Genomic DNA, 24,611 nt, shown 5'->3' with positions numbered 1-24,611 from the left:
CAACATTACTCTAGCCATTTCTCTTAGAGTACGATTCTTTCTTTCAACCACTCCATTTTGTTCAGGAGTTTTAGGAGCAGAAATTTCATGAGAAATACCGTTAGATTTACAAAACTCATCATATATTGTATTTTCAAATTCTTTTCCATGATCACTCCTAATCCGAACAATCTTACCAATGTTACAATCTTTTTCAACTCTCAATTTTAAACACAGGGATTGAAAAGCCTCAAAAGTATAAGATTTTTCTCTCAAAAAATCCACCCATGAAAAACGAGAAAAATCATCAACACACACAAAAATATACCTCTTACCGTTCAAGCTTTCAATCTGGATTGGACCCATTAAGTCCATATGTAGGAGTTCGAGAACTCTGGAAGTATTCACATTAGAAACACTCTTATGAGAAATTTTCAGTTGCTTACCAAGCTGACATGGTCCACATTTTCCCAAAGACTCCTTACCTAATTTAGGTAATCCTCGAACAATTCCTGCATTAGACAATCTCCTCAGATTTTTAAAATGAATATGACCAAGTTTTTCATGCCATAAATCAGTAATATTATCATTGACAGAATGACAAGTAGCATATGTAGTGAGAGTATAACAATTGTCACTAGATCTGAGCCCTTGCAAGACAATTCATCAAGAATATTATACACATAACAATGATTACTATCAAAGCTCACAGTATTGTTGGACATTATTTCACCAGGATCTATTTACTATCATGTATGTTGGATTAAAAACCTAATATGAATTCTAAAACAATGAAAATAAACACATATAAAGTTAGAAAACCTTACAGTGGGTGCAGCGGAATAATCTGACTCCTTCCGTTCAGATCTCTAGCCCTTGATTTCTTTCTGTAGCAGAGCATCACCAAGATCTGAACTTGGATCTTCTTTTCTCCTTCTTTGATGCAGAATTTCCATAGTCTTACATACTATGATTGAGGTACCACTTGATGTGTGTGGGCACTACTCATCTCACAAGGATTTCGAAATTTCTTTCTATTTTTCTCTCTTAATTTTGTGGCTTATGAAGCATACAAGAGAAGAGAACAAGGGTTGCTTTATATAGGGAAAAAGGAGAGCAGTTTCCTCTTTTACTGTGTAATTGATTAACTGCCTTATTTAGTGTGATCCACCACTTTCCTATTATTGCTAGGCTTTGATTAGCAATTACATGGCAATTAAAATTGAAAATAATAATTGGGAAACAAGCAAAGGGAGTGGCCGGCCATGGAGTTTCATGTGCCTCACTTGAATTTTGCAGTTTCCTCAATTTTATTTCTATTTCTCCAAAAATGCCATTTTTTCAATTCTAATCATTTAAATGCCATAACTAATTATTTAATAACTAAAATACATTATTAAATAATATTGTCATTTAAAATAATTATTAATTAGACATGCAAAGTCTCTCAATTAATAATTAAACCTAGAAACCTGTTGTCGAGTGAATTTCGCAACACCAAAAAGTATTATCTAATTAATATAAAAGAGAATTTTTAGGGAAGTGACAAGTGCGAGTATTCGACCTAGAATGGCGAGTACTCGACTGGGAATGCAAGAACAATCAACAAGGTTGGAAAATATCAATAAGACAAAGAATTATAGTGGTTCAGTTAGATTGTGATCTGCTTAGTCCACTGTAGCAAAGGATTCGTAGGTGCCATTTTCATGGTGGATCACCCCTTTATATACAAAGTGGGTGTCCAATCGGTTACACAAGGATCACATTCATTGTTAATCCATTATTTACATATTGAATTGCAATAATTAAACCCAAATAACGTTAACATTAATAAATGTGTGACAGTTACTAAGTTCATCAACGTATGCGTCTTCCGCATCTGCGAGTTGACTGTTCATGTTTCGTTTGTTGAGCTCGCAGGGTCATCAGCACGTTTGGAACGTCTGCGCCCTTAGGTAATCGCCCTTTGTAGACATCGCATGTTTGAGCTGGTAGAACTTGGACATGCGAATTTATATCGGTTTGTCAGGGCTATTGGGTCGTTGGGACCAAATTGCATCATAGAGAGTTGGTCTCTATACTTTTCGCAAAAATATAGAGGGGACACTCGCACATGTTCTGACACATGCGAGTTGGATCTACCCTACATAATGAGAATTATGGTTACGTGGTTCGACTTAGGTCGTACTCGCAATATCTCGCTGGTTTTATCCTGGGCGAGGTCTAAACTTCGAGAAGTCTCTCACGGACATTTCAGCTTTCATTGGAAATCTGAATACCCGTGTCCTTTAAAGAGGAGTCTGGTCTCGAGTTTCTAGGTGAGAGAAATCTCACTATAACACATGCCCCTAGTTTCGCGACGTGATAGGAGCGGTCACTGAGGGAAACTATTACTCGAGAGACAGGTGAAAGGTTGTCACGAGGAGGTGACCTTTTGGTTGTCCCATCGAGGGTTTCAAAAAATGACGGCTGTAATTATTAGTAATTATTAGTTTTTATTACCTTTATGGTGCCACGTCACAAAACTCCTCGGTTTTCGTGTAGGCGTGGCCATCGTTGGCCGTTAGATTGGGTGACCTTAGGCATTCTGGCTGCCACGTGTCACAATCCCAATTAATAAGGGATATGGGTATTTAAATACTTTGATACGAATCAAAATTCCCATTTTTCCCTCTTACTCTTAACTTCTTCTTTCCCTCCATTGCAGATACTTCAAAAATCCACTCCCAGATTCTCTATCACTTTTCCACAACGTTCTCAATCTCTGAAGTGATTGAGAGCAATCGCAGAAATCAGAACTAAAGGTTAGTTTTCAAGTCACTGCATTTTCGTTTTCTGTTTTGGAGAAAATATGCTTTACTTTCTGGGTTCGGGTATTTTAAAGGCTTTTTTTAGGAATGTATGCTAGTGGGTGTTAATGAGGCTATGTGTTTTAGGTAAGTAAACATGGGTAAATTCATAGAATATGACTTGTAAACTGACATAACCGCACACAATTCATAGGCACTGTTCCACGTCTTGAATACTCGCGGATATTCGGATGAACAACTTGAATGTTCGCGGGTGTTCAGATGAACAGCTTGAATACTCGCATATTGCCAAGATTTATTTCCATTTGACTATTAGCTAGATCTTTTAGGATTTTTATATGTCGCGGGCTGAGTTGCGAGGGTATTAATCGCTATTCCAAATGGTGGGTGTGTCACAGTATTCTAATGGCCATATACGCTGTTATATGCCCCTTGAGATACTGTGATACACCCAGCCATTTGCGACATGCGTTAATATTCAAATGAGCGTACTCTTTGGTTGATAGGTAGTTTCAGAACGGTGGGGGTCTCCCAGTAACTTCAGGGTTATGCTCGAAAACGCACATCCCTTGAGTCACTGGGAAACTCCCAGCCGTTTCTGGAGGTATACCACTTGGCCGAGGATGCGTGAATTATTTTGCCCAAGATAGTTTTATCCCTCCTCGCATATTGATGGGATGGTCAGTATTCGCAAGGAGGCTGACCATTCTGTCGAGTTTGACTTTATAATCTAATGCTGGTGAGATCACTTACTTTGCTTTTCACACATCCATCACGCTGAAAAGATCTTCTATCTTTCAGATGAGCGATTTATCGGATAGCCAACAGCTCGGCTCGGGAGGCCATGCATTTGACGGTGAGACTGACCAGGAGAAGGACAGTTTTCTCCCCACGGACATTTCTGAAGAGGAGGCCGCTCCAATAGAATTAGGTCCGATGTCTTCTGTGGACATCGAGAGGATGGTGCAGGAACTCGCAGAACCTGGGACCATCGATATTCGAGACAACGAGTCCACAGTGTCGGCACGCGACTATCTTATACATTCGAGGCATGCTCCTGACATCGAGGTTGAGGAGATGGACGAGGAATGGACGACTCCAGCTCGCGAGTCAGGTGGGGAAGAGGAGGAGGCGGAAGGGAGTGGGACAGATTCGGTCGACGATTCCCAGCTGAACGAGCCCTTCGTGTGCGAGGATTTAATCTCGAGGGTTTCCAAATCAGACTTCACCACCTTTGTGAGGTTAAATTTGCTGCGACTTGCGTTTCAACGTCCTAAGCCGTCTCAGAGGGCGCACCTTCCATTTACTAACCCTGCGATCATTCCCACAGAGGATGTGGTAGTCTCAATACCCATTCTTCGGTGTGGTGTATCGATCCCCTTTCACCCCTTCTTCGCAGCCATTCTCAGGCGATATGATGTGTCGCCCTTTCAGCTAACTCCCAACAGTTATCGCACTGTCCTAGCCTTCTATGCGATGTACATGGAGTATGTCCATATGGCTCCTTCAGTAGAAGAATTCAGCTATTTCTACGACATAAAAAGCGTAGGTCTTCATAATGGCTTCTACTGCTTTAGCAAATGGGCGACTTCTGAAATCAACGGAGTTGAAGGAATGGTGTCGAACATGGGGGATTGGAAATCGAAGTGGTTTTATGTCTTTAAAGTTCCTGGGATTAGGACCGACTTTAATCGGAGACCTAGTATGTCGCATATTTCTTGACTTAGACATTTTATTTCTTTTGAGATCTTTTGCTTACTCGCTCTTTGTTGTTATCGCAGATAGACCAGCTCGACCGACCCTTGACGCGACTAGCAAGGAGACAGCTGAAATTCTCGGGAGCCTTCCAGTACAAGATCGCGACTGGCGATTATTGTGTACAACTGCGAAGTTGCGAGAACATCAGCTGATTCCTGAGAACGCAAGTCTTCAAAGGGAGCCAGTATACAAAGAACCATCCGAGAAGCAGCAAGAGCGAATAGACAAGCGTCTTTCTAAGCAAACCCCTCGACAAATTTCAGGTAATTCGTCTCTTGTTATAAACTAACAGGTAGGATTTTGACTTATACTTATCTTTCATTTATGTTCGCAGATATGACTTTTCTGAAGTCTGCCCCTGTCTTGAAGATCAAACCTAAGGGTGGAACAGCGACGACTTCGCCGGTTGTCGCCCAAAAGAGGAAGAGCGATGCGATGGCTACAGTTGTCGCAGACTCTTCCAAGAAGCTGGCCAAGACCACACAAGACAAGGGGAAGAAAGTCGTAATTGATCCACCTGTTCGAGCTCACGACTTCCTGGCCATGCAAGAGAAGTTCCTGGCTGAGATTCCTTATGAGGATCTTGTTACGCGATCTGCTGAACTGGCCGCGCAGTCGATGGCTTTGTTCATAAAAGCTGCGGCTACTCCTTCGAAGGAAGCCGACTCGCTGAAGAGGCAGAACGCTCATTTTCAGGAGAATATAAAAAAGCTGAAGCAAGAAGTGGCGAGGATGGAGAAAGAGCTCGAGGAACTCAGCAAGGCCAAGGAGAAGGAGCTCGAAGAACTCAGCAAGGCGAAGGAATTGGCGGAGCTTGAAGTCAGGAAGTCGCAAGCGACGATTGTGGAGATGGCCCGCGATTTGGAGACTGAGAAAGAGAATGGGAAGAAGCAGTATGATCAGGCAGTGTCTGATTATATCTATACCACTCTTTCCAAAGTCTCAGACTTCGACTTTTCTCTTCTCGGAACAGAAGCCGCTGAGATGGCTGAGGCTTTTCGTGCCATGTCGCCTACTCAGACTCAAGGTGGGGGGAACCTTCTTGACGAGGTCGAGGGTGCACAAGCTCAAGAAGTCGAGAATGAGGTCATCAGCAAAGTCGCGGATGAGACTGCTCCGGATGAGACTACCCCTGCTGCTCCAGATGCTTAGTTATCCTCTAACTTATGTTGTTTTTTTAATTTTACTTCTCTCTTTTTTTTTTATATATGCGGTACAAGGGTACTCGCGCTTTTGTACTTGGACGAATTTTCTTTTTGTTTTGGACAAATTTCTATCCTCGCGGGGATAGCTATCCTTTAACATTTACGCAGTACACGGGTACTCGCGTTTTTTATATATATATTTGGGACTTTAATTACAGCTTGGTGTAATAAGTAGGAATATTTACAAAGCTGGTAAAAATTTTGAAAATCCAACAAGTAATTTCATTTATATAATCAATCAATAGTACATTCGGGCATATATATCCCCTATACTTAGGATTTTTCCTTGTTGAATAAAAAATATCTAAGTATAAGTACAAGAATGAACATAATCGAATAATGCGAATATTATTGATAATAAAATTTTAAGCTCTCGCTATTCCATGCTCGTGGAATCGCAGTTCCATCGAGTGTTGCGAGTCGATACGTTGCATCACCAATTTTATCTGCGATGAGGTATGGTCCCTCCCAATTATCCCCGAAGACCCCATGCGACGGGTTTTTGGTGTTTGGCATTACTCTTCTAAGGACCAAGTCTCCTGCTCGCAGGGCTTTTACTTTTACTTTGGAGTTAAAGTATCTTGCAGTTCGCTGTTGGTAGGCCGCATTTTTTAGATGCGCCTTATCACGCTTTTCCTCCAAAAGATCAAGGCAGAATAGCTGATTCTCGTTGTTCTGCGAGATGTTGAAAACATCTCTGCGTAGGGAACCTGCCCCAACTTCAACTGGCAACATGGCCTCGCACCCGTAAGAAAGTGAGAAGGGTGTTTCGCCAGTTGTAGATCGAGGGGTCGTATTATAGGACCATAGGACTTGCGATAACTCGTCTGGCCAAGCCCCTTTACGATCTTCTAGTTTCCCTTTTATGGTATGTTTGATTATTTTATTAACGGCTTCAGTTTGTCCGTTACTCTGCGGGTAAGCAACTGCGGAAAAAGCCTTTTTAATCCCCAAATCGTCGCATAGCTGCCGCATCTCCTTACAGTCAAACTGTTTTCCATTATCTGAAATGAGTTTATGCGGAATGCCGAAACGAAAAATAATGGATGTATAGACAAACTCGTGCAATTTCGTTGCTGTGATGGTTGCGAGTGCTTTGGCTTCGGCCCACTTCGTGAAGTAATCGACTGCGACTACCGCATATTTGACTCTGCCTTTTCCTTTGGGTAACTCGCCGATTAAATCGATTCCCCATATTGCAAAGGGCCATGGACTTGTGATAGAGTGGAGGTTACTCGGAGGCTGATGTGTGTAAGTGGCTATTTGCTGACATCTATCACACCTCTTTGCAAACGCGAGAGCATCTTGTCGCAATGTTGGCCAGTAATATCCTTGCCGCATAATTTTTAAGGCAAGGGAATTACCTCCGGTGTGATTGCCACAAATCCCTTCGTGTACTTCACGAAGTATGTAACCACAGTCTTCTCCACTGATACATTTGAGAAGCGGTTGACTAAAACTTCTGCGATACAACCTTTGGTCATATATTATATAACGGGCTGCCTGCTGTCGCAATTTTCTCGCTTCTATTTTATCATCAGGTAGGAGCCCCTTTTCAAGGTATGCGAGGATAGGAGTCATCCAGGTAATCTCTTGAACATCATCTATCTCCATGATTGCTTCTCGATCTATGGTTGGGTGAGCCAGTACGTCTACCGGAATCACATCGAGTAATTCGGCTTCTCTAGTTGAGGCCAAACGGGCCAATGCGTCTGCGTGGGCATTTTGAGTACGCGGTACTCGAGATACAACTACATTTTTGAACTTCTGCATTATTTCACGAACGATGGCTAAGTATTTAACCAATCTTCCGCCTCTTGCTAGGTATTCTCCATTCACTTGGCATACCACGATTTCAGAGTCGCTAAAAGCCTGTAGATACTCGACTTTCATCTCAAGGGCCAGTTTCAATCCTGCGATTAAAGCCTCATACTCGGCTTCATTGTTAGATGCAGAAAATTCAAAACGTAAAGCAGCGTGTACCTTGAAATTATTGGGACTAATTAACAAGATCCCACTGCCAGAACCTTCGTTATTTGAGGCTCCATCGACGTACAATGTCCATACTTCTTTGCCTGCTATGACAATGTCATTTCTGTCCTCTTCAACTGCCACCTCGGTGCTTGGGAATTCAAGTATAAAATCTGCTAAGGCTTGCCCCTTGATCGCAGTTCTCGGTTTATACTTGATGTCGAATTGACTCAACTCCATCGCCCACTTTAACAATCTCCCCGATGCTTCTGGTTTCGCTAAAACTTGTCTTAAGGGGAAGTTTGTCAAAACTTCAATGCTGTGAGCCTGGAAGTAGGGTCGCAATTTTCTTGAGGATATTATCAAGGTGAAAGCCAATTTCTCCATTTGAGGATAACGCGTCTCGGCGTCTAGTAATCGCTTACTGACGTAATACACCGGGTATTGGCGTCTTTGGTCCTCGCGTATTAGTACTGAACTAATCGCATATTCGGAGACGGCCAAATAGATAGACAAAACTTCTCCGGACAACGGCTTCGATAAGATTGGAGGTTGCCCCAAATGCATTTTTAAAGCTTGAAAGGCTTGCTCGCATTTTTCGTTCCAATGGAACCTTTTGTTGCCTTTCAAAGTTTGAAAGAACTCCTTACACTTATCAGAAGATCTGGATATAAAGCGGTTTAAAGCTGCGACTTTACCTGTGAGGCTTTGAACTTCCTTTGGCTTAGTCGGTGATGGCATCTCTACCAATGACCTGATCTTCGCAGGATTGGCTTCTATTCCTCGCTGATTTACCATAAAACCAAGGAATTTCCCAGAGCCCACCCCAAAGACGCATTTCAACGGATTTAGACGCATCTTGTATCGCCGCAATATGTCGAACATGGCCTGCAAGTGGGTAATATGATCCTTCGCGTGTTGCGATTTTACGAGCATATCGTCAACATATACCTCCATTGTCTTTCCAATGAGATCTGCGAACATCATATTCACTAGCCTTTGATAAGTCGCACCTGCGTTTATTAAACCAAAAGGCATTACTTTGTAACAGTATAATCCTCGATCAGTAATGAACGAGGTATGTTCTTGGTCTGGTTCATACATCGGGATTTGATTGTATCCCGAATACGCATCCATGAAGCTCAAAAGCGCGTGACCTGTAGTGGCATCGACAAGCTGGTCAATGCTAGGAAGAGGAAAGCTGTCTTTGGGACAGGCTTTGTTTAGATCCGTAAAGTCAACGCATGTGCGCCATGAGCCATTAGGCTTTGGCACAAGTACGGGGTTTGCTAACCAGTTGGGGTAAAATGACTCCCGTATAAAGCCGCAGGCAAGGAGGCGGTCGACTTCTTCTTTCAGCGCTTGGTACCTCGCGGGGTCCATTTTACGGCGCTTTTGTCGGACACCTCGCACTTCGGGGTCAATGTTCAAGCGATGACACATGACCTGCGGAGATATCCCGACCATATCTGAATGTTTCTAGGCAAAAATATCAAGATTTTGCTTTAGAAAGGTCGTTAATTGTTCTCGCAACTGTATATTTAATTTAGAACCGATTTTTAAAACCTTGTTATTATCTATAGGATCTATAGGTACCTCGATTGTGTCTTCCGCACCTTGGGCTGCGGCGGTGTGATCGAGGATTCTTGGATCCAAGTCTGGTTCGTCCACGTGCGGCACCTCCTCGATCCTGAGGATCTCCTGGCGAGGCGGTGGTGCATCCAAAAGGTAGATAACATTTACCGTCCTTTTTTCTGCGAGCTTAACAGCTGCGTTATAACATTCTTGTGAGTCGGATTGGACTCCCCGCACCGAACCTACTCCAGCGGGAGTAGGGAACTTCATCGTCAGATGATAGATCGAGGTTATGATCTTCATCTCCTTCAGGATTGGTCGACCAATTACGGCGTTATACGCTGAGTATTGGTCGATTACTGCGAAGTCGGCCATCGACTTGGCTGTTACTGGGGCAGTTCCCAAAGTGATTGGGAGCTTGATCATTCCTTTAATTGCTATGACATCTCCCGAAAAGCCATAGATGCTTGATGTCATAGGTCGCAAATCCTTCTCTTGCAACCCCATTTGCTTGAAGGCTTGGAAATTCAGCAAATTCACTGAACTCCCATTGTCAACCAGTATACGATGGACATTGTCCCCACCAATATTGGCGACTATCACCAGTGCGTCAGAGTGCGGGTGATGGACCCATCTCGCGTCGCTCTCCATAAATATGATGTCGTCGCATTCTTTCTTAAAGAGCTTCTCAGGCCGTTCACCAAGATTGTTCACATTGGTAAGCGGCTTCTCCTTGGCTTCTCTGGCATACCTTTCTTGTGATTTGCGAGAGTCGCCTGCGATGTGTGGTCCTCCGATTATAGTTAAGATATTGCGAGGTGTTCTGGAGCCACTCGCGTTCTGGGTTTCTCCTTTGCCATCCGCTTGGGGATGACTTTCCCCGCTCCTTTTATACTTGTCGAACTTCCCTCTCCGGATCAGCTCCTCTATCTCATCCTGCAAGACCCAACATTCTAGAGTAGTGTGACCAATGTCCTTGTGGTACTTACAGAATTTTTTAGGATCCCTCCGGTCGCGATTCCCCCGGATGGGGGGCGGCTTCTTGAAGACTCCGTTCCTTTCCTCAATTGCATAGATATGGTCTCGAGGTACGGCAAGTTCAGTATAGTTGACGAAGCGAGGTCCTCCCTTCCTTTTCGGTGAGGACTCCTTCTTCGGGGGTGACTTAGCCAGCTTCGGACTTCGCTGTCTGCGCGGGCTACGTCTTCTCAGGCTTTGGCCCCTGGAATTCTTCCCTCGCGGACTGCGAGATGGTGACCGCGGTATGGGTGACCGACGTTTTTCCTTCCCCTTCTCTAACTCTGCTAGAGAGTTCTCGATTCTCTTGTGAGGTTCGGCCATGGCGAAGAACTCTACTAAGGACTCCGGGCTTCGAGCTTGTAGTTCCTTCCAGAAGTCGGTCCTCGGCAAGATACCTGTTATCAACATACAAACAAGCGAAGACTCGGGGGCCTTCTCGACCTTTGTTACTTCTGCGTTAAAACGCTTGAAATAGTCTTGTAAAGACTCACCAGGTTCTTGTTTGATATTGGCCAAAGTCGTATAGGGTGGCCTATACGTCATTGTGGCCTGGAAATGCGTGAGGAATAAGTCGACGAAGGTTTCCCATGTCGATATCGATGCCTCAGGTAATTGGGTGAACCAATCATGAGCATTTTCCTCGAGCGTTGCTGCAAGAATACGGCACTTCGCGAGTTGCGGTACCTGGTCTACTTCCATTATAGTATTGAATTTTTCTAAATAATCTATCGGGTTAGAAGTACCTTTATACTTGAGGGATTCGGATAAACGAAACCCTTTCGGAAGTTGGGCCTGTCGCACCTCTACAGTAAAAGGCGAGGTGCCATGCAGCTTGTATATAGGCTTGCGCTGCTGTTCGAGCATCTTTAAGGCTTGCAGAAGCATGCTTTGGTCGATTCCTCCTGTCGCAGGGGCTGGAGTCGCTGCGACTGCGGGCCTCGCAACCACCGCGGCAAGGTTTGCCGGGATATTAATCCCAGTAGTCGCGCTCGGCGCGATAGGCGGGTTATTACCTGCGTTGACACCCTGATCGCTCGCATGGGGATCACGGAGCATCTCAGTATTATGTGGGCCGCGGGAGCGTGCCCTGAAAACTGCGTTGAGATGATCACGTAGATCACCTCGGTGTACTTGATAACGTCCTCCCTGTTGTGTTTGTACAGAGCCGGACCTTGTATACTTGCTCGGAGTGCGGCCATGCGATGACGAAGAGGCTGACTCTGCGTCATTGTCTCTCGATGGACGACTGCGAGGATTACGGCGCTCAGGATCTTCGTCAATTTGTGCGCTCTGGTTAGGAAACCTTGCGGATTGATCTCTTGACATCGGGTGATTCAAGTCCAGAGCTTCTGGGTCAGTTCTTCGTTCCCTGCGTACACGGTTAGTATGACGTCTAGAAACTGTTACCTGAGGGTTATCGTTGCGAATGGCGGGAACTCGAGGAGGGCGTCGAGCTCGACTCTGTCCGTCTACCTCGGCTTGTAGTGCCCGCAGTTGATCCTGAATTGCAGCATATTGATCGGTGGTGAGCTGGACCCGTTGATGGACCCGTTGTTAGCTCCGTTAGCGTGATTTCCAGCCATGATGAATAGTGTTCTTTAAAGTGAATGAAATCTTTTAGTCGATTCCCACAGACGGCGCCAAATGTTGTCGAGTGAATTTCGCAACACCAAAAAGTATTATCTAATTAATATAAAAGAGAATTTTCAGGGAAGTGACAAGTGCGAGTATTCGACCTATAATGGCGAGTACTCGACTGGGAATGCAAGAACAATCAACAAGGCTGGAAAATATCAATAAGACAAAGAATTATAGTGGTTCAGTCAGATTGTGATCTGCTTAGTCCACTGTAGCAAAGGATTCGTAGGTGCCATTTTCATGGTGGATCACCCCTTTATATACAAAGTGGGTGTCCAATCGGTTACACAAGGATCACATTCATTGTTAATCCATTATTTACATATTGAATTGCAATAATTAAACCCAAACAACGTTAACATTAATAAATGCGTGACAGTTACTAAGTTCATCAACGTATGCGTCTTCCGCATCTGCGAGTTGACTGTTCATGTTCCGTTTGTTGAGCTCGCAGGGTCATCAGCATGTTTGGAACGTCTGCGCCCTTAGGTAATCACCCTTTGTAGACATCGCATGTTTGAGCTGGTAGAACTTGGACATGCGAATTTATATCGGTTTGTCAGGGCTATTGGGTCGTTGGGACCAAATTGCATCATAGAGAGTTGGTCTCTATACTTTTCGCGGAAATATAGAGGGGACACTCGCACATGTTCTGACACATGCGAGTTGGATCTACCCTGCATAATGAGAATTATGGTTACGTGGTTCGACTTAGGTCGTACTCGCAATATCTCGCTGGTTTTATCCTGGGCGAGGTCTAAACTTCGAGAAGTCTCTCACAGACATTTCAGCTTTCATTGGAAATCTGAATACACGTGTCCTTTAAAGAGGAGTCTGGTCTTGAGTTTCGAGGTGAGAGAAATCTCACTATAACAAAACCCTTTTATTTACGATTTCATCCTTACTTAGTGAGAATTCATAAAGTAGACATAGTCTAACTTTTAGAATTATAATTGATTAATTAAAATCAATTACCTGAGTCTTACAAGCAGTATGGTCTCAACTAGTATGGGGACAATGGGTCTATATAACCGAGCTTCCAATAAGTCGAACCGAATTTACCAAGTAAATTTCCTAACTTATTAATTCCTTAAGAATCCACACTTAGAACTTGGAATTGCACTCTCAGTCATATAGAACGCTCTATATGTTCCATGATATAGACACGTCATTAGTTATCCATTGTTATAACCCAAATGTGATCAATGATCCTCTATATAGATGATTTACACTGAAAAGGCACTACTGTTACCATTACACCTTCAATGTATTTTATCCTTAAAACACTTAACCCTTTATAAATGATATTTCAGCTAAGTGAAATGAGATCTCCACCATTTATCTTTGTTTGGTTAAGCTCGAAGGAAATCATCCTTTACTTTTTATTTTCCAAATAGAAGCTATAGATTCCATATTTATGTTAGCGCTCCCACTCAATTGCATTACCGTGTTTCGAAAATGTACGTATCACCCTGACCCAAAAGTAGGCTTAACTAATAAATCAAAGAACACGAGTAACACTCTTGAGATTGAACCTAACCATATCAGGATTAAGATCATTTGATCTATGATCAACAGGTGATATTGAATTGAATAGATATTACGGTAAATTTTAATATATCTAATCAAAGTTCAATATCGGTCCCTTCCGATGTATACTCCATACATTCGATACTGGTAAACTTTGCCAATGTCCTGGAAAGGACATAAAACTTTTCCAAGGTGTAAGAATACCTATCGCTGATTATACCATGTCAGTCTAAATCCAGTGTTCTGACAAATCAAGGAATAAACTTTTGAACATATAATTAAGATTATATTCCACTGTGCTGACAACACTATAATCTTTAACAAACTCATATGTTCTGGACTTAAAAAGAATTTATACATTATATACATATAATCATGAAATAAATCATGTGAACCATGCAACATAAAATGTTATTTCTGATCTTTATTAATAAGTAAATCTGATTATACGAAATGAGTTTTATTTAGGGCATAAAACCCAACAAACTCCCACTTGCACTAATATAAAACAGAATTTGCATTTCAAATAATCATTAACACCTTGATATACCAATCAAGTGTAATAGTAGTAAACTCCTCTTAATAGGATCTCATAGGTTGAATTAAACACAACCTCTTCTCCACCATTACTATTCCTTAATCACAAAATCCTTGATAATGTGAAATTCCTCTCTATATGTCTACTCTCTTGGGATACTGGATTCTATACTTTTGGCAACTACTCTTTGGTTATTCAGGAAGTAACTCTAGTAGTTAAGGCAAGTTAGAACGGTGCCACAAAAGTATAGAACTTTCCTTAGACTGAATAAGTATCTTTCCTGCAACTTTTAACATTCAGTCTCTCTCTGGTAGACTAAGAGATTTCATATAGGTTTTTACACTTCTCCAAAATCACTACTCCACCCCCAAAGTAATCACCATCTCATCAGCTGACTTTCTAGCACACAGGCAAGTCTCGAAATCTGATGTTGTGTAGTCTAAGAGTTTCAAAACCACCCTTATTGACTAACATATAGTTCCTCTTCTTAATCTTAAAATTTACTTGATTGTCTTCCAATGTTCCTCTCCTGGATTAATCTGATACTTACTCATTACTCCCACTCAACAACAGGTGTCTGGTCTAAGGCATACAAAAGCATATCTAAGACCTGTCACTATTGATTTAAGAAATTCTTCCATGGCTTTATCTTCTCTGGAATAGTTGAGACTTTTCCTTAGATAAACAAAATCTATATCTAAGAAGTTGTGAAGCTTCTATAGATTGCCATTGGAAAGAAAATGCTTCAGCATCTTACTGCTTGCATTAGAGTAAGTAATTACCAGGTATACCACAAGCCATAGGTTTAGATAAACTCAAACCTACAATACTAGGAACAAGAATTTTTGTTAAGTCCATTGAATAGACTTATGAACGAAAATTTCCTTTCATGTCCTTGTAACATAAAATTTTAGGTTACTCCATGTGAATGGATCAAACCATAGTTCTAATTGCTTTCTTCTTAGTTTCTTATCTTGACAATCCATTACTTGTTTAAACTCACAATGGATTTTAATCACTAGTATCTTTCAAGTCATGAGAAGGTAAAGTTCCTTGAAACTCTCCCACTACGACAAGGTACCGTGAATTATGTCTAAGAAAACTAAATGGTATTGACCTCTTCGGTTGTGTTAAGACAACAGAGGCAGTGGGATCATCTTGTAACGAATAAGATGAAAGAACACTTATGGAATCAAGAAAAAATATCTCCTTTATTTGCTACTTTATTTTCAGACTTAGTCATTTTCGTAGAAAAGTAGTATTTGTTTAAACAAACACTTTCTTGTCTAATGACTATGGGATGGTCCACCCCTAATCACTTAGAATAGCTAACAAACATGCAAACCAGGGTTAGCAGTTCTAGCTTTTCTTAAGATTTTGATTAGGTCATCCATGAATCTAGTAATGATTTACATTAAGTATACAACCATTGCATCATTCTGAAATTTTATTTCCATAGAAGGATTTAGGCAACGACTAGTAACTAATCATCAATATGCAACTCGAATTTTTGGGAAGGTAAGTTTGGATATAATTCAAAAATCAAATTAATGATCTTTGAACTGCATATCTACTAAATTTTTCTCCACCCCTATCAGTTCGCAAGATCTTTAACCACTTACCTTCACCATTGCTAGAAATTCATGAAATTTTCTAAACATTTCAAATTTCTTTTGCATAAGTTAAAATCTAGAGTGATCGTCTTAAGAATAGAACGAAAACTCATATCCACCCCTGAATGTACATCCATCTGCGAATGAGATGAACTTAATTTCAGTGGATATAGGCATATTATTTGCAGAGGATGATCTTGTCAAAACCACTATGAACAAGATACAAATGCCATAGATTTATAAATGTGGTTGTATCTTTTGATGACTTGCTTTAGTTACATCAAAGAGTTCTTAGAATAGTAAACTCATACAGTTTGAATCCATTGAAAGAAAATGGTTATTAAACACTTGTGAAAGTGTAACTGTATAATGAGTAATTCTTTCTTGGACCACCACTACTAATCTAACTCTAAGTTTGATTTGCCCATACAAGTAGGAGATTTCTAAGATTGAGGATTTATATCATTTTGGGATAGAATTCTGGGAATATAATCATACGCTTCATTTAATTTCTTAAGACAAAATATTGAATGACTTTATATGATTTATAGACCATTCATCCAATGATATGTTATTAAGCTGATTCGAAATGAATAAGCTAAGAGGAATTAGGATAATTTCGTTTTAAATAAGAATCCAACGATGCTCCGATTAGCGAGAGTCAAAGTAATCTTATTTATACAATCTTCTTGTTTCATATTGTAAAATACTAGTCTAAGGTGTCATCAATTGATGAACAGCTAGATGTTGCATATACAATATTTATCTTTCGAGATCTAACACTATTATGTTAGTCTAATGGTGAAAATCCATTAGAGATTTATCTCATTACAAAAACAAGCCAAGTTAGACCAACAATAAAGTCTCGAAATTAAACTACAATTTAATAACAGAAAATAACATGGTTCAATACAAATTCATACACAATTTAGAAATTATGAAGCACATAGCAAGTAGGAATGACAAGTGAAAATACTAAAACATACAATCCTAAATAATTTCCAAGGTTTTCAACAAACTGATATCAGTGTCCCGTTTAGGCGAGAGTCAAAGCTACCATTCATTGAATAGAGTTGTCAGCTCATCTAAAATGATCAACATTCTAGCAACCTTTAATTCAATCAAGATTGGAATCCGCGTTGTCCCGTCTAGGTGAGAGTCAAGGCTATTCTATCTTATGAGCTTCCACCATTGTTTCATATTCTTGCAAGTCTTATACAGTCGCCACCATTAGGGTGATCATAAACTATATAAAAAACTTACAAGATTACTTATCTTTCGAGATTAAATGGTGCTAACTTGCTAATGAACGTTCCTCCATTAGGGAGGATTACTCACTAAAACAATAGCTATGTAAAACAAACAATGGAGATCGACTATCCTTATAACAATAAAGCTCATTATTTAATGAAGGTTGTATTTTCTTCTAATATTTATTTTAATCAATTTATTTTAGATATATATTTATTTAATTAAAATTTCTAATTTAGAATGAAAATTCTAAATATAAATTTTAATTTAATATTTATAAATTATACTTAGATGGATATGAAAAAAACGTGAATTATTTCCATCTTAGTAATAATTTCCATAATATTTAGAAAATTATTCAATTTAAGTTGTTTCAAAATTAATTTAAATTAATTTACAACTTTAAATTTAATTTTCTATAAATATATATTGCATTTTCGAAAATGCTATAAAATAAAATAAAAATAAATCCTGGAAAATTACTCTAATTTTTTGTTGGCCCAAAATTAAAAAAAATTAATTTTCAACAAAAAATATAATTTTCCTATTTAATTAATTATTTAAGAAAAATTTTAAATATTTAAGTATCATGATTAAGAATCAACTTAAATATTAATTTTTTATTTAATTAAATACACTAGAAAAATACTTCAAGCAAAATAGATAATATCTATCTAGACTTTCATTGACTAATTAATTCAATTTCTAATTACAATATATTTTAGTTCATTTATTTTAATTAATCATTAAATGGAAAAATCATTGATTTAAGTTGGTCCAAAATTAAATAAATAATTTTCAACTTTAATCTATTTTTCAAATAAAATTCGAAATTTCTCCATCAAGGTGATTGAATTTCGAAATTTTGGGAAATGATTAATAAAATAAAATAAAATATATTTTGAAAATTATTCAGCTTTAACTTATTATGAAATAAGATTCCAAACTTAAGATAATTTCCAACTTTAATTAAATAACATGAAAATAACAATATCTAAGTATCATGATGAAAATCAACTTAGATATTGAAATTTTCAATTTAATTAAATGTATTAAATTCAAGAAATAAATAATTAAGTATAGAGGAAACTTAATTATTAATTCTAGTTTAATACTAGGAAAATATACTAAACTTAGATTGTACCAAAATTAATTATTAAACAATTAATTTCACAATCAATGATATTTTCTTATTTAATATTAGAAATAATAATTAGTATAGAAATAACTATCTAGAATATATATCATTAACTAAGTGTTTTTCTAAAATTAACTTTAAAATATTACATGAAAAAATAAATTTCATATATTTTAAAAGTTAATTATGTTGCTAATTCAATTTTAATTAGGTTAGACTAATATAATTAACCTAATACAATTATTTAAATAAGGCAAATGGGCTTTCACAATTGGGGTAGTTCATGTGAGGGGGAGTTGGGTTCAATATGTCGTACCCACTTCTATTGGCCCCCAACTCTCACACAAGGCCCAAAAGAGAGGAATTTAACCTTAAAATAAACAATTGTTATTCATTGAATAAGCCCAAATCTAATTGGGCCTAAATAAATTTACTTATGTCAAAATTTATTTTAGCAACCTAGTCCATTTACTTAGTAAAAACTTAAATGGGCTTCCTATATTCATCTAAGCCCAAAAGCAAACATATAGGCTCACAGAGGTCAAATGATTTGGATGGGCCCTATCATGTTACTAGGTTTACACAGATGAAAGAAGTACAAAATTTACCTGTTACAAATTATTTATAAGATCTATCGTCAATTGGACTATGATTAAAATCAGATCATTGGATCTGTCAACAAGTTAATCATAGCAATTTAGATCAGATAAATAATAGGTTTGTAAAAAAAATTTGAATAAACAATATTAATAAACAAACATTGTCCATGTAACAGATGTGAAAATAAGATATTAATATAATTAAATTATTATTCTTAAACTAACCAACTAAAGGAAACTAATTTTAAAATATCTAAGTTTATCTGAATCAAATTAAATTAAATATCTAATAAGATCAATGATTTGAAAGGAAAGAATCTTCAATATCACTTTCAGATCTTATAATTTAATAAAATAAACCAATTTTAAAAAAAAAATTGGTTAGATAATTATTATTTTAGGAATAAAATAATAAATGAATAATAATTACAATAATTATATGTTAAAATATCTCAAATTAAGCAATATTCAAATCTCTACAAAAATATCTATGTTATTTAAATATTTAAGATATGATTTATAAATTTCTAATAAGGAAAAAAATGATATATATAGAAAAAATATCATTTTTAAACTTATAATTTATAAATAATTAAATATTTAACAAAATAACAAATTTTTGAATTTGAAAAACGTTATGGTAAGTATATCTATAAAAATATCTATTTTAATTTCAAATTTATTAATTATTTAATTTGTCATATAAGATAATTTTAATATAATATTTTAAATAAAAAGATAAAGTTATCTTTTAATTTAAAAGATCTTAAATATCAAAATATCTAATCTTATAATTAAATAATAAATAAATATTAAAGAAGTTAACAAATTTTTAAATGTCACCATAATAGAAAATATTTAAAATTGGAAACATTCCAAAATAGAAATATTTAAAAATTGGAAAAATTCCAAATTGAAAATATTTAAAATTGGAAACATTTCAATTTAGAAATATTTAAAAAAGGAAAAATGAATTTTGGGAAACAATCTCATGAAAAAATTGAATTTTGGAGAAAAATCCCACAAAATTCGTAATTTGTAGGGGCTCCCAGGATAGGCTGCATGGAGCAGCCATGACTCCAATCTTCCAAAATTCATATCTTTCTCAATTTTTATCGGAATCGAGTTCCGTAAAAAATAAAATTGCTTAATTTTTCACAAGGAATCCAAATAAAATATTTTAAAAAATAGAAAAAATATTTTTCATGGAAAAATTTCGTACAACATTAACATTCATCACATAAGCACATAAACCAACATGAAACCATCCAAATCAACACAAAAACATATCAATCATCGTTTTAATTCATATTACATGAAAGTAAATCATTACCATGGCTCTGGTGCCAGTTGTTGGAAATTATTTTACCAGGATCTATTTACTATCATGTATGTTGGACTAACAACCTAATATGAATTCTAAAACAATGAAAATAAACACATATAAAGTTAGAAAACCTTACAGTGGGTGCTGCGGAATAATATGACTCCTTCCGTTCAGATCTCTAGCCCTTGATTCCTTTCTGTAGCAGAGCATCACCAAGATCTGAACCTGGATCTTCTTTTCTCCTTCTTTGATGCAGAATTTCCATAGTCTTTACATACTATGATTGAGGTACCACTTGATGTGTGTGGGCACTACTCATCTCACAAGGATTTTGAAATTTCTCTCTATTTTTCTCTCTTAATTTCGTGGCTTATGAAGCATACAAGAGAAGAGAACAAGGGTTGCTTTATATAGGGAAAAAGGAGAGCACAACTTTCCAAATAAGCAGTTTCCTCTTTTACTGTGTAATTGATTAACTGCCTCATTTAGTGTGATGCACCACTTTCCTATTATTGCTAGGCTTTGATTAGCAATTACATGGCAATTAAAATTGAAAATAATAATTGGGAAACAAGCAAAGGGAGTGGCCGGCCATGGAGTTTCATGGGCCTCACTTGGATTTTGCAGTTTCCTCAATTTTATTTCTATTTCTCCAAAAATGCCATTTTTCCAATTCTAATCATTTAAATGCCAAAACTAATTATTTAATAACTAAAATAGATTATTAAATAATATTGTCATTTAAAATAATTATTCATTAGACATACAAAGTCTCTTAATTAATAATTAAACCTAGAAACCCTTTTATTTACGAGTCTAACTTTTAGAATTATAATTGATTAATTAAAATCAATTAACTGAGTCTTACAAGCAGTATGGTCTCAAATAGTATGGGGACCATGGGTCTATATAACCGAGCTTCCAATAAGTTGAACCGAATTTACCAAGTAAATTCCCTAACTTATTAATTCCTCATTGAATCCACACTTAGAACTTGGAATTACACTCTCAGTCATATAGAACGCTCTATATGTTCCATGATATAGACACGTCATTAGTTATCCATTGTTATAACCCTAATGTGATCAATGATCCTCTATATAGATGATCTACATTGAAAAGGCACTACTGTTACCGCTACACCTTCAATGTATTTTATCCTTCAAACACTTAACCCTGTATAAATGATATTTCAGCTAAGTGAAATCAGATCTTCACCATTTATCTTCGTTTGGTTAAGCTCGAAGGAAATCATCCTTTACTTTCTATTTGCCAAATAGAAGCTATAGATTCCATATTTATGTTAGCGCTCCCACTCAGTTGCATTACCGTGTTCCCAAAATGTACGTATCACCCTGACCCAAAAGTAGGCTTAACTAACAAATCAAAGAACACGGATAACACTCTTGAGATTGAACCTAACCATATCAGGATTAAGATCATTTGATCTATGATCAACAGGTGATATTGAATTGAATAGATATTACGGTAAATTTTAATATATCTAATCAAAGTTCAATATTGGTCCCTTCCGATGTATACTCCATACATCCGATACTGGTAAACTTTGCCAATGTCCTGGAAAGGACATAACACTTTTCCTAGGTGTAAGAATACCTATCGCTGATTATACCATGTCAGTCTAAATCCAGTGTTCTGACAAATCAGGGAATAAACTTTTGAACATATAGTTAAGATTATATTCCACTGTGCTGACAACACTAGAATCTTTAACAAACTCATATGTTCTGGACTTAAAAAGAAGTCATACATTATAGACATATAATCATGAAATAAATCATGTGAACCATGCAACATAAAATGTTATTTCTGATCTTTATTACTAAGTAAATCTGATTATACGAAATGAGTTTTATTTAGGGCATAAAACCCAACAATTTTTTCATGCCATAAATCAGTAATATTATCATTGACAGAATGACAAGTAGCATATGTAGTGAGAGTATAACAATTGTCACTAGATCTGACAAATCAGGGAATAAACTTTTGAACATATAATTAAGATTATATTCCACTGTGCTGACAACACTATAATCTTTAACAAACTCATATGTTCTGGACTTAAAAAGAATTCATACATTATATACATATAATCATGAAATAAATCATGTGAACCATGCAACATAAAATGTTATTTCTGATCTTTATTAATAAGTAAATCTGATTATACGAAATGAATTTTATTTAGGGCATAAAACCCAACAAGTTTTTCATGCCATAAATCAGTAATATTATCATTGACAGAATGACAAGTAGCATATGTAGTGAGAGTATAACAATTGTCACTAGATCTGAGCCCTTGACAGACAATTTCATCAAGAATATTATACACATAACAATGATTACTATCAAAGCTCATAGTGAACAGAGTAAGAGTCGAACAGCTCTTCTCTACATAACAAAGACACTCTCTCCTTAAGATTTGAAACTGAATGAAAGAGATACAAAACCTAGCTGCTATAAGATGTATTTATAATGAATATACATCTTATTGACAGCTTACATTCGGTCTGAACAAGACCTCAGCCCACTAGAAACTTCCCTAAAATAATTCTTCCATCAGTCCAGGAATTTCCGTTTCTGTACCGACAGAATCGTGGGCAGTAACTACAACTTTCCTTTTATAGAAAAGGAAAGTTTAGCTCCGGTTTTCTCTTCAAGAAATCTGATCTGAGAAAACGGGAAACTCAACACAAGATTAGATTATACAGCTGGTTAGATAAAAACGAAATGGGTAACCAAACTTACCATTTTTACATTTTTTCCAAAAATAGGAAAGCTAGACAACTTCCTTCCAAGTTTGAATACACAACATAGGAAACCATATTAAACACATACCAGCCAAAATATACAATAAATAATAAAATATTTTTGTCAATTAAATATGCCAAAAATGGAATTAACAACATATACATGTTGAATATGTAATGAACTACGAGTATGTATACTATGTTGTGATGAGAATACTTGCATTTTCAATGCTTACGATCTAGTAACTTTTCTTGCTGAGTCATTGTGACTCACGGGTGCTTCGTGGTGCAGGTAAGAAGGATAGCAGTTATGTTCGGACATGAGTCTGAGGTCTCCTAGCGATGTACATATCAGTCGTGGTGTCTTGGCTTCCGAGAAGCAGGATCAACCCTTTTTTTTCTATGTTTGAAAATGTAACCTTGTAATAGCGGTTTTGTGACTTGTTGTAAAAGAATTTTATAAATAGGGGATCCCCGTATTATGACAGTATTTTGTATGAAAGTTTTATATTAAAATTAATTATAAACTAATAGATTAGTTAGAAATAATTTTGTAAAAGCACATACGTGGTGATCCTGTGGATCAGGGCGTTGCAGTATAACTTTAACAAGTTGGTACTACCTATTTTCTATCAATGGATCCAAATTGTATGTTAAATGTATGGATTATGAGTTTTATATTCTGTAATCAGAATCCACTTGAACTATTCTAAGAGCTCTTTTTTGTAACTAAACCTAGGGATCATAAAAAGACCTCACCCATAATAATAATACATCTACGTCATTTGCATCTTGTTCATAGTGGTTTTGACAAGATGATTCTTTACAAAAAGAAAATAGGCCAATATCCAATTGGAAGTATATTTATCTGTATTAGAATATATGGATGTACATTCAGGGGTGGATATGAGTTATCATTAAATTCTTAGACGATCACTCTGGTATATGCAAAGAAATTAGAAATATTTGAGAAATTTCATGAATTTCGAGTAATGGTGAAAAACCATTAAGGTAAGTGGTTAAAGATCTTGTAAACTGATAAGGGTGGAGAAATATTTGGTTATGCAGTTCAAAGTTCATTAAATTTAACTTTGAATTGTATCCAAACTTACCTCCCTAGAACTTCAGAGTCACATATTGATGAAAATGTAAGATCTATGATTAGCTACTAGCATCTTCCTGAGCCCTTATAGGGAAATGCCTTTGAGATAGCAAACGACATTTCATGTTGTCCCATCTAAGTCCAATCCCAAGAAAATCTCATAAAGATGGAATGGTAGTATACTTAGTGTACAAAATTACTAGATTCAGAGATGCCCTGATCATGAGCTTAAAAAAAGCTGGAAATGTTAACTAAAGTTTGCAAGTTTGATAGCTATTCTAAAGGGATTAGGGGTGGACCATCCTATGGCCATTAAGAGAAGAAAGTGTTTGTTTTAACAAATACTATTTTTCAAAGAACATGACCAAATCTAAAAACAAAGTAGCAAAGTAGAGGTGATATTTTTTTAATTCCAAAGTGTTCTATCATCTTATTCTATATAAGATGGTCCCACTACCTCTATTGTATTGACACAATCGATGAGGTTAATACCACTAATGTTCATAGACAGAAAGTCACGGTACCTTGTTGTAGTGAGAGAGTTTCAAGGAACACTCTGTTATAGACCATTCATCCAATGATATGTTATTGAGCTAGTTCGAAATGAATAAGCTAAGAGGAATTAGGATAATTTCGTATTTTAATAAGAATCCAATGATGCTCCAATTAGCGAGAGTCAAAGTAATCTTATTTATACAATCTTCTTGTTTCATATTGTAAATACTAGTCTAAGGTGTCATCAATTGATGAACAGCTAGATGTTGCATTTACAATATTTATCTTTCG

The sequence above is a fragment of the Cannabis sativa genome, chromosome X (assembly GCF_029168945.1).
Source record: "Cannabis sativa cultivar Pink pepper isolate KNU-18-1 chromosome X, ASM2916894v1, whole genome shotgun sequence".
NCBI classification, from domain to species: domain Eukaryota; kingdom Viridiplantae; phylum Streptophyta; class Magnoliopsida; order Rosales; family Cannabaceae; genus Cannabis; species Cannabis sativa.
The sequence above is the reverse complement of the archived record's forward strand: the minus strand, read 5'-3'. Positions refer to the sequence as shown.